Here is a 16,822-nt window from a genome sequence, read left to right as displayed (position 1 = left end):
TGTATGCATGTCCCATTTGAAGATGAAAGTAATGAATTTTGCTCCTCTTATTCAGTCAACATTTTATAAGAAATCGAATATTTCTTCCTCATTTATTCTGCAGTTGGAGGGTTGGTCAGGGTGCTGCGGTTCATTATATCTTTACTCCCATCTGATGTCTTCATAATGAGTTAAAGTTGCACTGGCATGTAATAGGCACATATTACTGTCCCTGTTTTATTTGATGTAGACATTAAGACCTCCAACAGCTGAAATAATTTGACATGAGGGCTGAAGCCCCGGGTAAAAACTCTTAAGATGGCATATTTTGGGGGAAATTGGCATCATTTCTTTCTTTTGTTGTTTTGCAGTCTTGTTTTTATTATTTTTTTCATTTATGAAATATGCAAAATAAATAAACAGTTTCAAGGAGACAAAACACTTAAGAATGAGAGTGCCTGAATTATCTGCAACGTTGTTGTGCAACTAAATATTAGCCTTTCATTCATCATCTATACATAAATGCTAAATGGGGTCTTTAAAAGCTTGAAAGAGTTGTGTTGTGAAACCATGATCAGACATTTCTTTGAAACGGATCAGATATTCTTGTCATGGAGTAGTCAGACAGCAAGTTCGGCTGTGTCAACAAATGAAACAAACTAATTAGATACTAGAGCAAAGGACTGAAGAGTGAAATGGTCTAAGAAGAGAAAACAAAGCCTCCCCCGGAGGAAACAGCAGGGATGAACCACATCTAAAAGACAGGGTTCATTTTTCTCGATTATTCACCCTCAGAAGAGTATTACAACAATTAAAGGCATGAATATATCAAGAAAAACTCTCACACAAAAACTCCTATGAAGAGCAGTTTAAATTGTTGCAGTTGCAGTTTTTGCTGTTGAGGCAGAAACAATCTCATTGGTTGAGTTAAACCTCAAGGGGCGGAGCCAAAGAATCACAGTTTTTCAGAGTACAAGTTAGCTGGGTGGCAAACCTGCATGGCAAAGAAGGAACTCTGGATAAAATATAAATAAAACATATAAACAGCAATAACTTCTTTGTTTCATTCATTCAAGAACTTGGAAGGTCAGCTAGGCAAACTAACCTAGGTAACTTAGTACGGTTAGATTGTATTTGTTCAGTCAGTAGCAAGAGCACCAGCCTTCTTAATATTAGCTTCCTCCTCTCTTACCTCATGCCTTTTTCACTGGGCTTCAGTCTAATGTTACTTAGCCAGAAAATCTGTGTACTTTGGCTCCGCCCACTGAGGTTTAACTCAACCCAGTGAGATTATTTCTCCATCCAGAGCGGCTCTGCTTCCAAAAAAATGTTTGCAGAACTAAAACTCCAATCTGGTAAAAGCATAAGCTCAGGAAGCTCCTTCAGTTACAGTCGTTCAGACCGAGGAGCTGCCCGGCACCGCCAGGCTTCAGTGTCTGCCACAGAGCTGCTGTGGGTTAAGTGCCTTGCTCAAGGTGGGTGTTGAGGAAGGGTGAAGGGTGTCTTCTCTTCATCTGCCCAGATAGGGTGGGAGTAGAACCGACAGCCCTCTGCTCCTAAACTGACTTCTCTAACCATTAGGCTGCCACATACACACATGTACTGTAAAGGAGGCGGTATACCTAGAAATTAAACTTGCCCACAATAGAAACAGTCCAACGCAGTCCTTTCTTTCTTTTTAATGTCATTTTTTGAGTTGATGCCTGTTATTTTTATTCTTACTTACCTGTTTTATCTTCTTTTTCTTTCTTTCTTCTTTCTTTTAATGTCATTTTACTATACATATGTATTTTTTATGTTATGTGAAGCACATTGAATTTGCCTTGTGTATGAAATGTGCTAAATAAATAAAGTTTGCCTTGTCTTGCATACAAATGAGTGTATAAACGCTGCAGCTTCGTTTTGTTAGTGTATTTAGACTCCAACCACAATTTTAGACCAGTTGCAGACAGTGGGGGGCTGGTGTGCGAAGAATTTGTCTATTTCAGCTAGCAAGCTTTTCTTTATTTCCCCCAAATGTGTCCTTTTGTCCGCAAGAACCTGCCGAAATTCATTTCCACTGCAAGTATACCGCCGGTCCACCTGAAGAAATGTACGCGCTTCTTTTCTGTTACGCTACGCTACTTCGCTGAAATGCTGTGACAATTCCCCGCCACATGGTAACTTCACATTACTCAGCACCGCACTTCGTATGCCGTAGTAATAAGTCATATAAAGTAGCCTATATGTTTCTTCTTTCAACACATGATGATATCATTACAGCTGTATGGTATTCATGCCCCAGTCAGCAAAACATGCCAAATAAGCAAATGTGTTGTCATGATGAATGTTCACCTGAACATTGTGAGGCGACGTGATGAAATTCTCGCTTCCCTCTCTGGCCCTTTGCAGTGCATCCTTGTGGGAGATTCCTATTGTCTGTGGTAATAAACATGACTAATCACTTCGAACTTGGCCCGGTCCCTTGATACATGCCCTTTGAGGCTTGCTGCAGGCACGGTTAGGTGTTGCTCATCCCGTTGATTTGGTACACAAACATCGGATTATTTCACCCAACTATCCGGTTACATTAATTATTCATTGGCAACCCCCTCGCCTCTATGTGGTGCATACAAATCCTTGTAGGAGTGACCTATATTGCATTTAGGAGGAGAGACAGTGGGTTTTTCATCAGCAGAGCATAGCGGGATTTGAATGATTCCCCAGTGTGACCTCATCCTTATGACTGCATCCTCACCCCATTATCATGAAGTGACCCAGATTTCGCAAAACTCCTTTTGGAGTCCGGAGCTGAAGGAAATGGGCCCTCGTCGGCGGCTGTGTGTGTGTGTGTGTTGTTGTGTGGATCGTAAACGCCGCTCTCTGGATATTACTGAACTCCCACTGATTGACTGGAGAGCAAGCTTTCCCCTTAGCTAAGCTTTCGATCTCATCGCAAATCAGCCACCGCCTCACATACCTGCCACAAAGCTGGTGACAATTGGCTGCAGCGGCCTCCCCCGACACTTTGGAGATGGAGTTTTGGGAGGGGAAGATGTGTGTGTGTGTGTGTGGGGAGGGGGAGTTGCAAAAGGAGTGTGTGAGATCAGTGGTAAATCCATTGTAATCTCCTTCTAAGCTACAGACCTGCTCCATAGAGGCCTCATAAGCAGGAGATGGTCCGTTATGACTGGGCCTTTCATCCAGGCAAAGGAGATTACATCTGAGGAATGCTCCGCTTTCAGAAGTTCTGCTCGGAGTTCGAACAATGCCTTATTCTAGTCACATCCGCATCAAGGAGACGCATCAGAGACCTTCAAAACTAACACTTATATAATCTGGTGGAGACCTATATTTCCACAGAAGTAAAGTGCGCAGTTGAATGCGTTAGTCACAACTTTGCATCTTGAGTGCGCCGCGAGCGGCTCAAAACACTGTAGCACTTTTGTGTGCCAGCTTACCTTAGGGCTACACAGTGAAACGGAACACAACACTCAATTTGAACACATTCATGTAACATTAGCATCGTAAGCCGTATCCAAGTGACTCGGAAATGTGTCTTCACAAAGTAAGACATTAAGAGACAGCCGAGCAGCCCGGGATTTCTCATATTGAGAAAGTTTGTACAAATCTATTTAATTCTCTTTCAGAATCAGAAACAGGATCACTTCATTTTGTACAATAAATTTACAGGAACTTGTCTTCATGACATTGCTGCGGGGCAGGGTAAGAAATAAACTTTTTGTGATCTGATCTGTAGGAACATTTTGTTCCTTTTCGGAGGCAATTTTATTGAACTATGAAATAATATTGCATATTGGCAAATAAACACTCAATCTGTACGGTTTGTTTTGACTTCATTCCCACTGCTAGAAGCCGGAGGCCGGGCTTACAGAAGAGCATGGTGCCGTTTTCCCCTCTCTGTCCCCAACCGGTCCATCTTCCAACCCTCAATTATTGAATTTTTACGATATTGGTTGTTGTGTTTTTTGTTGACGGAGTGGTTTGTGTTGGTCGTCATTTTCTCCTTCTGCCGGCTGCGTGGCGCCAACATTTTCTGCTGCTGCAGCCTCAGTTGTTTTCGGATCAAAAACCACTCTATTTTTTTCACGGGGGACGGTATAGTTGCATTCACACATGAATATTTTAGAGCTCGACGACCGCAACACGAACAGGGTGAAACGCCGAAATTATCGGTGGCATATTTTTGGCCCCTCTCATTTTATGATCTTTACTGGCATTTTTTGCTCAGTTAATTTCTGACCCTGGTGCAGCGACATATCGATCGCTAACTCAGTAACTGAAGTGCATACATAGGCACACATGCTGTAATACAGGAGCAACAGCACCTGACAGCCAGTGTGGGGGTGTAGAGTAAGACGCATAATATTCAGCAGACTAAAAATATCACTCTACATATACATTCAGCTTTCTATCACTATGCGCACTCAGGCGTAGCGTACAATTCCCTTTATGCCTCTTCAGACTCCTGATAAACATGCATAATCATCGTATCTGCTTTCTATATCATGGAGCTGCGTTGGAGTTTGGTTGGGCCGTTGAGGAGTTAGATTTATGGTATGTATCCACACAAAGACACCGAGACAGAGAGCGGCTCACTGGGGAATTCCCCGGCCTACAATATTGATGGGAAGGTTTTATTAATATGAATAATGATCGAGGGCTGTCAGCGATGATGGATGATGTCGGAGGTAAACGGTCAGAGGGGTTTTTTTCTCTGCCTCACCGTTCATCTGTCTCCAGAACAGCTGTTGTGCGTCTTGCCGAGGGGTTAGGGTGCGTCAGGTCGCTGAGGGGAACTGATCTGAGCGCTGCCTCTATACCTCCAACATCATTGCAAGCTGTTTAGGGGAGAGCCAGCTCAGCAACACCGCACTCATCCTCTCTCTGCTCAGCGGATGTTCCTCATACCACCGAGGCTCTGGTGGTTTAACTTACAATTACTCTGTTATGTCCAATTAGTCTCGTAATCACGCTGTTGTAATTGCAGCAGCGATCGCAGCTTATACTACAAAGCAACGTTCGTCACAACATATTGATTGCATCTACGCTGGATGGTCTTAATCTTAGATCTCATTGCACAAAACTTCTTTTTTCAACTTCACTGAATGTAATTGTCATCAAACCGGTATGCTCGTCATTAGACAATGGTTAGGGGATGCTTTTTACATAAAATGTCTAACAAGATCCACATGGTAATAATTGGGAGCACATTGTGATAAATACTCATTGTTTACCAGGCAGCCAGACAGAGCCAAGCCGGTGGGACCGGTCCATGCTGGAAGAGGAAATGTGATTGAACGTGGCTGTAAGTTATTTTTTAAACGAGTCACATATTGACTGTCTCAGCATTAGGTCTAAAACAATTTATTCAGTGTTATATACTATTTTTATGTCATAAAATGTAGAACAGATGTATTGGGCTACACTTAATTGCATGCAATATACAATAATATACCGTCCACTAATGTATCCATGATATGCAAAGACTGCACTTTTGAAATTTCAAAAAATAATTTAAAATGTAAACCTTATGACCTTCTTATGATGTTTTCCTATATTGCATTGTTGGTTAATTAGGGTTGAAAATCAAAAATGACACATCAATTCTAAAATTATACGATTTGGCAGAAGTTGGGCGAAAAACAACTTTTGCAGTTTGTTCTAAAATGAAATCTGCTGATGTTGCCTGTTTTCCAAGCACCATTCACCAGTGAGATACCGCATACCGCATCATGATGCCAAACCGTGGCTCTGTAGTAGATAAGCCGCCCTGGCACCCGGGCTTTGTTTGTGATATTAGTGCAGATAGGATTATGACAGCCGTGATGGATGACATAATGGGAGCAGTGCAGCAGTCTCCGGAGCAGGAAGCCTGATGGCAGTGAGGGAGGTCAGGCCGAGTCGCCGCTCTGCGCACATGGTCTGCCTGGAAGGACGAGTCCGGCTCCTGAGCCTCCTGAGCCTCCTGAGCCTCCTCTCTCCTCGCAGCAGAGCAGCACAGTGGCACCTGGGACCGGACAGCTCACCCCATCTTCTGCCTGCAAACACTCCCAACACTAGCCTTCTTTAGAGAGTGTGTGTGTGGCTGACATGGACACAACGAAGCAGAAAATTCATTAGCGGTGCATATCTGCCCGCTCTTATTTGTCATTTTCTGGCAGCATACTGTATATTATCACCATATACCCCAAGGTTTGTCTTGCAGATTATTCTCCTGTCCAGGGAGAGGAAAACAAAGTTGTGTAAGGACCTCTCTTTCTCTCCCGCAGTGCTTCTTCCAACAAGCCAGTCTCACAACGCTCACTGATGTCATCCCATTTAACAATTTGTAGGATGTTTTACTGATGTGCGATTGTATTGTGTTAAACTAGCTCATTTTTTCCTCTCTTGAAAGTTTTGTTTTTTCTTCTCTCCTTCACAGATATTTTTTTCAGCATGTTGCAGGGTGTCACGGAGAGGCCAGATATTTAAAGTAAAGAGAGCTAGGTTCTGAAGTGGTGCTCAAGAGAGATGTCTGCATAATTCCACCAGGCAGATGAATAGGATCTTTCAGTCTGCAGCGCTGTCAATCCGATAGCTTTGAAGTGTGCCAACTTCACAAGAAATCCCAAACAAAAAGGGGGGGAAAAAAAGATATGGCGGTTGTGGGGATCCGGGGAGAGAAAGTTGATGTCTGTATTCTACATAAGAACATGATGCGGTTTCTCCCAAAACTTTTCAGCAGTAGCTTTATTTATGGGCCTAATGAGTAGCAGTCACGGAGCTGGAGGAAGAGGAATGGTTGAAATGTTCCCGTTGATCTGTCACAGCAGAATTATTGCTGGCGCAACAAAGCTGTTATTTCAATTTGCATTCGTAGATATTCAGATGGGTGTTTCGGCCAAACTCCAGCAAAGTGCAGAGTTGTCAAGCAGGCGTTGGATGGAAACTGAATCACTTAACCAGAGCTGAAGAGCGGGATTACAGAGCGCTGCCTACCTACCTATCATTTTGAGTAGCCTGCAATTTAAAGAAAAAATCCAGTCATCCTATTCCACCTAAAACCAATTTTTTTTTTTTTTTTTTTAAATCAAAGGGGTGAACTCCAGGTTGCTCAGGTATTGGCAGCTTGTACAAAATCCCGTGTTGAGTGCTCAGGGTGTTGACATTCAGCACATGTCCACGCCGAAAGGTTTCGCAACGCCCACAGACCCGATCGGAACAATGGGGACGCAAATGAGAAAACCTTTCACACCCCGCAGTGGCTACGGGGCAATAGAGGGGAATCGAGGGGAAGGTAACAGTGGAGTAAGACCATTCCATTATTATTCAAATTAATGTTACAGGTGACATATGCAGTCGGCAAAATAGGGAGAACAAGAGCTCCGTGCTTGAGGCAGGGGAGGCAGGGAAACCTTTTCAAATTGCTGTAACTCCACAATAATTGAACACTCATTTTTTAGACCGCGCTCAGTCCTTCACATGACATTCATTACACTGGACTTAAAGTGAAGTTAAAGTGATTTATTGTGTACATCGTCCTCCGCATACCCCAACATCGTTAACGGCCTTGCACGCTTTCATTTTGTTGGGAGTTTTGTTTGGTCTTCTGAGAAATTGGAAGACATTGAATCGTTGTTAATTATAGCTCAATAAAATAAATGAAAAGCAAACAGCGTGGCTCAAAGCCGCGGTGAGGTATACTGTTAGGCAAACTAATTAAGCAACATGCTGTTTCCAAGATGGTAGCACGTTTTAGCTAGCGCTGTAGCCCCTTTCAACTCACTATTGAAAACACATTTGTATCTACTTGGATTAAACCCTCTGTCTTCTGTATACATATTAAGATTTTACTGTTTTCTGCTTTATAGTTTAATGTGATTTGTGTAATGTTGAATGTCGTAGTGTCCATGATTCTTATATGCCATCTGTACTGGTATTTCAATTTCATTTGTTGATTTCAACACAATATTTTTTTTTTTTAACAACCATATAACTGGATCTGAAACTAAGCCCATAGCAAAAAGCTCATTTTGTGAATGAATAAACACAAATTCTACCAACCAAGTAGAGTTCAGATCTATTATGCCCTTTAAAGAGTGAATATAACACGATTTTAACTGTACAACAGTGCTTATATTAAATACTGATTCCCTGTTAATTGAAATTCCTCAATCATCCTGTCAAATAAAAAGTTGTGATCATGTGATCAAATCATCAAACTCACTTGAGAGTACACAGGGCCCTATTACTGGGAAATCCCAGTGTAATCCCCTCAGAATTTGCTTAGAAATATATCACGGATTGATATCATTATGGGGTTCGTCTATTGTGCGAGCTTTTGAAAGCCAGACAGACAGAAGAGGGCGAGCCTGTAGGAAAATAAAACATTAAACACCACACCAGGCAATCCTGTCAATGCCTTTTTCTTCAAAAGAACTCTGGCATTTATTGTGGCAGCACAATACACAACAACACAGCATGAAGATCTATTAATATGTGATATTTGCCTCTTTGAATTATGCAGGGGACTATTTTGCTTGGGTTTTGGCCTTGTTATATTATGGTCTTTGAAACTGCAGGCTGAAATGCATTCTTTGTACGTATAAGAAATAGTAATAAAAAGCCGTATGATTCTAAGAAGCATTTGAGACTGCTGGTGGTTGAAAGGCAATCGACTGCAGGGCAACAGCATGCCTTTTTTAGAATAAGAGTCATTTTATTCACACAGTACACTAAATGTAAAGGAATGTGGATGGGTGATATCAGTACACAGGCAACAGGACCTCGCTTTCAGTGTAAGGAGACTGCAAGACACACAACAGACAGCAGACTATATTGTAAATGACTTTACTTGTACAGAGTTAAAGCTACAATGTGCAACTTTTCACCTTGAGGCAGCGGAGTGTACCGTTAGCCCCGCCCATCCTCCCACTCAGTTGGTCAAGTTCACGCCCCAACACTTGTCACTCATCTTGATGAGCTGTCTACCTTGAAAAGACATCTAGCCCGAGGCGGAGGGAACGGCGTCCGTAAAGCACTTAAGAAGCAGATGGTGAATGCAAGCAAAGTGCAATAAAAAAAAAAAAAAAGCAATGTTGATGCTCACCGTGTTTTTGAACTTGTACTTTCTTTTCTCACTGTTGTCTGCGAGTGTTGTTGTTGCTATGACATCCCCGCTCTGTGGCCTATTAGCCTCACCTTGGTAGCCACAACCAGCTACCCACTAGCCACGCCCACAGGAAATGGCACACGCCCCAAAATGTCCCCAACATCATTCAGAAGTTTAATTTAATGTTATTTTAATGTAAAAAAAAGTTGCATATTGCAGCTTTAACCATTCATTCATTCATTTAACATTCATTTATGCATTTAACGCCATCTGCATACATCTTTTATATTTCAATTGTGAAGTGTAATTATGTTAACTGCACTGTCCCTATCAAATAAACTACAAAATAAACCACAAAATAAATCTGTACACATATGCAGCTATGTGTATACATATGGGAAAATAGTAAACGTATGCGTGGTAAATGCATACATTTTCCCACATTAACATAACATATACATATATTAAAAATAAAAAGTATTATTATATTGTAAAATATTTATATAGGCAATAGACTATATACACATTTATCTGTCTCAAAATAGCCAGTCACTTTAGCCTGAACAACCTTATGCTACAGAAATGGAAACTGTCCACCAGCAATTTAGTCTTCAACTATCATTACATTCAAGTGCTGAACAAGTTCTCCACACAGAGGCAAAAGTGCCCTCCATTAAATCTCATGACACATCTTCCCCTCCTGCACTCCATTTCAAGAATATTATAACATAAATGATGTGGCTAGTCAATCAAATACAGGAGAGCATACTGTGGCATATCAAGCATCCTTCAGAGGTTAACAGTTCTTATTCAGCCATGAAATTAAGTTTAATCATAAGAGGGGGGGAAAGAATGTGAACAAATATTATTTAATAAATGTACAGAAAGTGTGTAAGTGGAGACCTGAAGAGTATTGTTAACTAACTTGTTCTGACTCCTGTCTATACTCTATTGAATAGCAGGGATATAAAGCCATTTGACACTGGGAGCCATTTACCATTGTCAAGATAAGATAAGACAAGATTAACTTTATTGATCCCCAAGCTGAAAGTGGGTCATGCAGCACCAAAGAATAGGATAAAGATAAAAATACAGTGAATAAAAGATACTGAAAATGAAAAATACAACGCCATGCTAATACAGGGTTCTTATGGGCTAGAGGGAATTTTCACAATGTTGACTGCTGACAGATTTAACATGTACAAATGTAGATTTACAAATTTACAGTCCAATGTAAAAGCATATATGCGATACGTTTCAACCGATATGGGTTTTAGAAAGACAATACTGATACAGATATTTTACCGATACTTTAAACTTGACCTTGATTTGTGGGGGGAAAATACAAGTACTCAGGTTTTCCCCTGAAGTTGTATTCTCATCAGGGTGGAAAAGCCTCTGAAACAGCATTTAGACCATAATGTGACAGTGGATGACATTGATATAATTAATAAAATGCCAAAAACAACCCAACATACGGATCTAACTCTAATATGCAGAGTGTGAAAATATGCATCACTGGCCATTTACATTATCATATTTAAAGAGCATAAGTGCAGATGTCTGGTGACTACATCTTCAGCTATTCCCGTTATCAGATTTGCAAATGGAAGAAAACATATGTAGAGAAATGTGTTTGTGAAGTTAGTCAGGCTGAAGGAGAAGGAGGTGTGGATGAAATCACCAGAGATTACTGCGAAGCTGCTGGAACACTGTTTAACCTCTTAAAAACTGTTCTCACACCGTTCCACAGCGCTGCTCATATCACATCTAAACGGTGAAGTGCTCGGATCTGCTTCCATTACAGCGTTGAGGCTGTAAGTGGCAATCCACAAGATCCTGTTTTGTTTTGTAGTTTGTCTCCGTCTTCGTTGCTAAGCGCTGATTGCTGTGGTGTTTCTGCGCTGCACTTCTCAGAGATCACCTGTCAATCAAACAGTGTGGGGGCGGAGCTTGGATTTTCTGTTGATGCAGTTTGAGTTTCTGTAGGTGGCGCTCTTTTCTTTGTGTGTTCAGCCATGGTGGCTATCGCTGCTCATGCTAACTACCCAGTTCTTCTTCTGTTTATTCCAAACAAACTGCTGTTGTTGTTGTTGATGGAAACATAAAACGCCAGAGGAATTTTTCCCAGGAAAGACCCACATGACACCGGGTGTTTAGAACAGCAAATATTAAAGCTTTCCTGAACTGAATATAGGTCAAATCACTATTCTGTTAGTTTAATTGACATATATTTCTATGAAAATGTTTCGAATTATTACTTTAATGAATGTAGTTTCTGATCCATTTTAATGAGGCTATATGAGTTACACAATGCTCATCTGACATCATGGCGGCTGCAGGATCATCCCCAGTCCTCATGTGAACCTGTCAACCAAGCTGCTGATACCTTGGTGCAGGGAAAATGTTGGACTCTGGGTGACTCATGAGATTGTCAGTGAGGTGCCGCTGATGCAGTGGTGGGCAGATTGCAGGCCCGGAGGATCCGGCCTGATTGACAGCGCTGAGATGCGGACGGCAACACTTACTGCGGGGCAGGTTCATGAGCCTGTGGTCAGCAGGAGACAATGTGCCGAGACGTCAGAGCGGATCAGGGACGAGGGAGAAATCAGCCTCGACTCTCAAATACATCGAGTTTGAAATCTAGAGCTTATTTAAAGGGACAAGAAGTAAGATTTTTACTGCCCCATATAGCACAAAATGACCATAATATGTCTGGGTTGCAGATCAATACCAGTGACTCAACGATTACTTTGCCGGGTGCTGAGATTTCTGGCTTTCAAAACTCATTTTCCAGCCCGTACTTTGTTTTGGAGCAAAAACCCTCCGCTCATTGGAATTTAAAGACGCTCCCAAAGCTGAAAAGCCTCATTCTCAAGCCAAAAAAAACAAACAACAAAGCAGTGTTATTATTATTATTATTACAGTACTGTGCATGGTGATATATCACCTCTTCACTAGGCATTTCTGACGGATCTCTGCTCTAATTAGGTTGCTTACTCGTCTCTATTGTGAAAATGTCACTTTTTTGTTTGTGTCACTTACAGGCCACCAGTACTCAAGGGGACAGGAGGGGCGTGTGTGTGTGTGTGTGTGTGTGTGTGTGTGTGGGGGGGGGGGGGGGGGGGGGGGTTCTGTCAATGTTGTTGCAATTCCTAGTGGTCGCCAATAGAGGTCATAGATTATGTAATCCCTTGTGAAGTGTCTCACCACAATAAAACATCATATACTTGAAATACAATGTTAATGTAAGAAGGAAAGACATGGAATACATTCATTTTTCAGACATTTAGCTGGCACTCACATCCAGAGTGACTTACAATGAGTAAGAAGGAGTTTAGCGTCTTCTTCAAGGACAAACTGCTTTTAATTGACATATTGGCTGTTGCAGGGATCGAGCCAATCATCTTTCAGTTACAGGAAAATCTCTCCAGCCATCAGGCATTCCAGTATTTTGTATATACAAAATAACTGTCAGATATACAAAAATAATATGAAGTAAAATGTGCAAATACAAAAAATGGATGTACAGCCCTCACAATCACTTTCCAACCAAATAAAATGTCTCTTGACCGAAATTAAAATGATGATGCCAAACACCAAACCCACCAAAGACTAAAGAATGAATGAATAATCGATTTTATTACACATAATGAATGGTCAACATTTTATGCTAACACATTCCTCATTTATTTAACATGATTACATAGCGTCTTTGAGACTGAAAGACCCCCGGGCCACGCAATTTTCAATTTCACATGCTGAAATTGAAAATTGCACATATTGACTCCACACAACTACCCACGGAATAAAGACCGCTCTCCGCACTTGTGCCGTTCCATTTAACGGATAAAAATAAATCCAAACACGCCGTTGAAAGAAACGGCGCCCAGACATGTTCACCATACCGGCTTCCTCCAATATTCCCCATCTAATTTATGCCTGCAACACATTATCTATCTATGATGAGAGGAGGGCCAGAGTTCACACACAGAGGGGATAACAAAACCCAAGCTTGGAGGAGGGGATTTTCCTGCTATTAATGGATATTAATCACGATATTTGGATGGAAACGCCCTGTGGGGAAAATGTTTTTTCCATTGGCCAATTGAAAATGACGTCAGGGGATTTTTTTTTTATGTTAATCCACTTTGTAGCCGTTACATAAATACTACATGAATCCGTTATGAATCCGTTCGAATCGCCGGTTGAGCGCGTCGTGATCGGACAGAAGACTGCGAGCGCTGTCAATACTCGTCACGGCCAGACTTGATATATACGGAGCGGCGGCTCTGATGACTTGGCCTGCGGAAACCTCCCTTGTTTGAAGGCAGAATGTGCTGCTGCCCCATTCAATAAAGCAGAGCGAGGCGAGGGGGTTCTTCAGCCCGCCGCTATCTCAAACACAGCTCCAACTAATTAGATTGAAGGCCTTAAGATTCCAGTCAGACAGACAGGCAGCTTAGCAACGAGTCCCCTCCCAACTCCGCCTCTTTCTCTTTCTCTCTCTCTTTTTCTCTTGCGTTCTCATTTTCCATCCAACCCCAGCGCAGGGCCACAGGATTCAGGTGTACTCTGGGGGGGAACAATGTGGGGACTGAGTGCGGCTAATGAAATATTTTCAGTGCAGTCAATTCTGCACTTAGTGCCTACTCACTTAATTATCCTGCGGGTGGCCCGTCCTCGCCGCGCACTCAGCCTGCCAGCTCCATCTTACACCTGATGATGTGCAGGCCGACATTTTCTGCATATGTAACTGCCTGTTTCTATTTATACGAGGTGTTTATCTTCGCCGATGCTCAGACGCTTCACTCCGTGGCATCTACCTGCGCAATTAGCTGCCAGGTTTGAAAATGCTTCACCCCTCTACATTTCACAACTGCTTCTGGCAAGAGGAAGAATAAGAGGAATCACAAGGTGTTCCATTTTAGCATGACCCCCCCCCCGAATGTATAATGGGGTCCCTCAAAAACCCATTCACACACTCCATACGATGCAGATTTAACATGCCGGAGCTCTCAGCATGCCTCCTGGCAAGGGGAATGTAACGCTTCTGGGCACAAAGCATTGGTTTTACACTTTGTAAATGTGGGCAGTACATTCTCACAAAGTATCTAAAGGGAAAAAAAGTGATGTATCTTCACATTAGCACAATAAATGCAGAGGTAACAGGGAATAACGGCCCGCACGGTGCTATACAACTAAGGGCAACAACTGCAAAACCCAAACATAAATGTTTAATAGGTTTTTATTTAGAGAATAGCTAAATAGCTAGTTACTTTATACTGCTGTCTATATGGAAAAGCTTCTATTCATTATGCCTAAATAGCTTTGTTTGCTTTATCTGTCTTTATCGGTGATCTTTGCATTCTTAAAAATCAGATAGTCCCTTGTTCTATCTATCTACCTATCTATCTATCTACCTATCTATCTATCTATCTATCTATCTATCTAGCTATCTATCTATCTATCTATCTACCTATCTATCTATCTATCAAGCCTATGACCTTTCAGGTATAGGATGGTCTCTCTAGCCGTTAGTCCACCCTCACACCAGAAGAAGCATTACGGTATTTTTTACACACAAACTAACTGTCAGATGGAACAAAATGTACTAGTACTATACATGACATGAAAAATGAATGTACGGCCGTCACAACTGCTTTAAAGCCAAATAAAAAGAGTTAAGGACGACTTTTGACCTGAAATGACGCCACAAAATACATCCGGCCTTCATATCTGAAAGAATGAAAGAATCACACATTCTTCATTGATTTAACAAGGTTACACAGTGAATTTGAAAGTGAATGCCTATATCAGCAATGTAAGCCCATCTTACCTTGGTGGGTATGAGGGAGGAGGGTTTAGTCTGTCGTGATCCCTTTCACCCAAACGAGTCCGCGATCCGTCTCCGCTTCCCGTCGGACTGCAAATCGCAGGCGGGACACCTGGTAGCCTCTCATCATCCAGTGTTTCTCTATCGATTCATACTGAGCTCAATCAAAGCGCTACATTTTGCTCTTTGATCCATATAGGAATATGAGCCGACCTTCCATTTTCAATCAGGTAGCATATCTAGGTGGCGGGGCCGGTGGCGAACGCTCTCCGGTGAGCGGCGCCCGCTGATCCCCTTGATTGACTTCTTGTTAGGACGGTAATTCCAGGCAACACCATGCAGCTCCATTTCATGGGGATTAATTGTTATTTGGCATTCCAGGCAGAAGCTATAGGCTCACAAGGGGGGAATATTCCACACAGGTTGCTTTAAATCCCTTTTGAGTGAGGTATTGACTTTAATTCAATTTGAAAAACTGATAAAAGGCCGGGATTGATGACGGCTGGATGGAATTCACTTCATTGCCGTGAATTATAGGTATTAAGCCGGCTGAAGACTGCATTTATCAGCCATGTATTGACTTTTAATAACATTTTAATGGGGGACGTAGTATAAATACAGCAGGAGATAATGTTAAATTCGGTTTGAAGAGGGAGAAATTGGTATCACAGATCTTTGGATCTTATCGCTGCACCTGTTATGTGAACATCAGTGGCTCTCTCACAGAGGCTTTGGATAATAAAAGATTTAGCATTATATAATTGATTTCAGCTACTTCCCCTGAATCATTCCATGTGGAGCCATGAAATGTTAAAACCATTGTTTGACAGAAATGAAACCATCTCGGAAAAAAAAAGTTTCACAAAGCCAGTCCCCCCCCCCCCCCCATCATTCTTCCCCTTCTCACCTTCTCGGTGTTTGAGATTTGCATTGGATTTGTTTATATATTTCTCTCCCTTGAGTAAAAAAGAAAAACACAGCTCACCTGTAAAGCGTCTAACTCTGCAGAAAGCATCGTGTTGGCGACAGCCTCCCGTTGAGTTTGTGACAGGAGACTTTGTAGCACACTGGGGATGTGCAACAGATTACAGCCACTGGCATCATCTGCACACAAGCCATGCATTTTAAAATGAAGACCCTATCACTCCTCATGGAGCAGGAGCATGCAGGTCGTAAAGAGGTCGGACACATTTCATCGTCAAATATTGTCGCTTTTCACTGGAATTTTCTGACAAAACACAACATGCATAAATTAACATAAATTATAGTTGTTCTCCTTCTTGTTTAAAGTGGTAAGCGCAAGATACTTTTTTCTGTTTTCGTGACTTCCCAGAGATCACCTGTCAATCAAGCAGTGTGGGCGGGACTGTGACGTCTTTTTCCTTGGATTTTCTGTCGATGAAGGTTGAGTTTCTGTAGGTGGCGCTCTTTTCTTCGTCTTTTCAGCCATGGCGGCTATCGCTGCTCATGCTAACTACCCAGTTCTTCTTCTGTTTATTCCAAACAAAATGCTGGAAACGCATCATCTCCTGCGTTCCCAGGTAAGACCTACCTGATACCGGGTGTTTAGAACAGCAAATGTAAAATCTTTCAATATTTTATAGTTTGAATCATTATTATCTTATCTTACTATTATCTTACCTTATATCAATCGGTGGTGAAGAGTAGCAAAATGGAAATTTGTTTATATAAAAATGTCATGAATTATTACCTTAAACTGTTGCTGTGGGAGCACAGGTGTTTTAGGATCAGAGCTATTCTATTCTATTTGAAGGCGATGTGTTGTACATTTTTCTCACATGGGGGAAATTCCATAAGCAATTCCATATGATGCAAGCTCGACTCAGAGTGGGATTTGACCATTATTTTCAGTTCAAAAACTTTCTTTATTTGGCATGTGGGCTCATTCAAGC

This window comes from Centroberyx gerrardi, chromosome 18, assembly GCF_048128805.1.
Source record: "Centroberyx gerrardi isolate f3 chromosome 18, fCenGer3.hap1.cur.20231027, whole genome shotgun sequence".
Taxonomy (NCBI): domain Eukaryota; kingdom Metazoa; phylum Chordata; class Actinopteri; order Beryciformes; family Berycidae; genus Centroberyx; species Centroberyx gerrardi.
Note: the sequence above shows the minus strand (reverse complement) of the source record.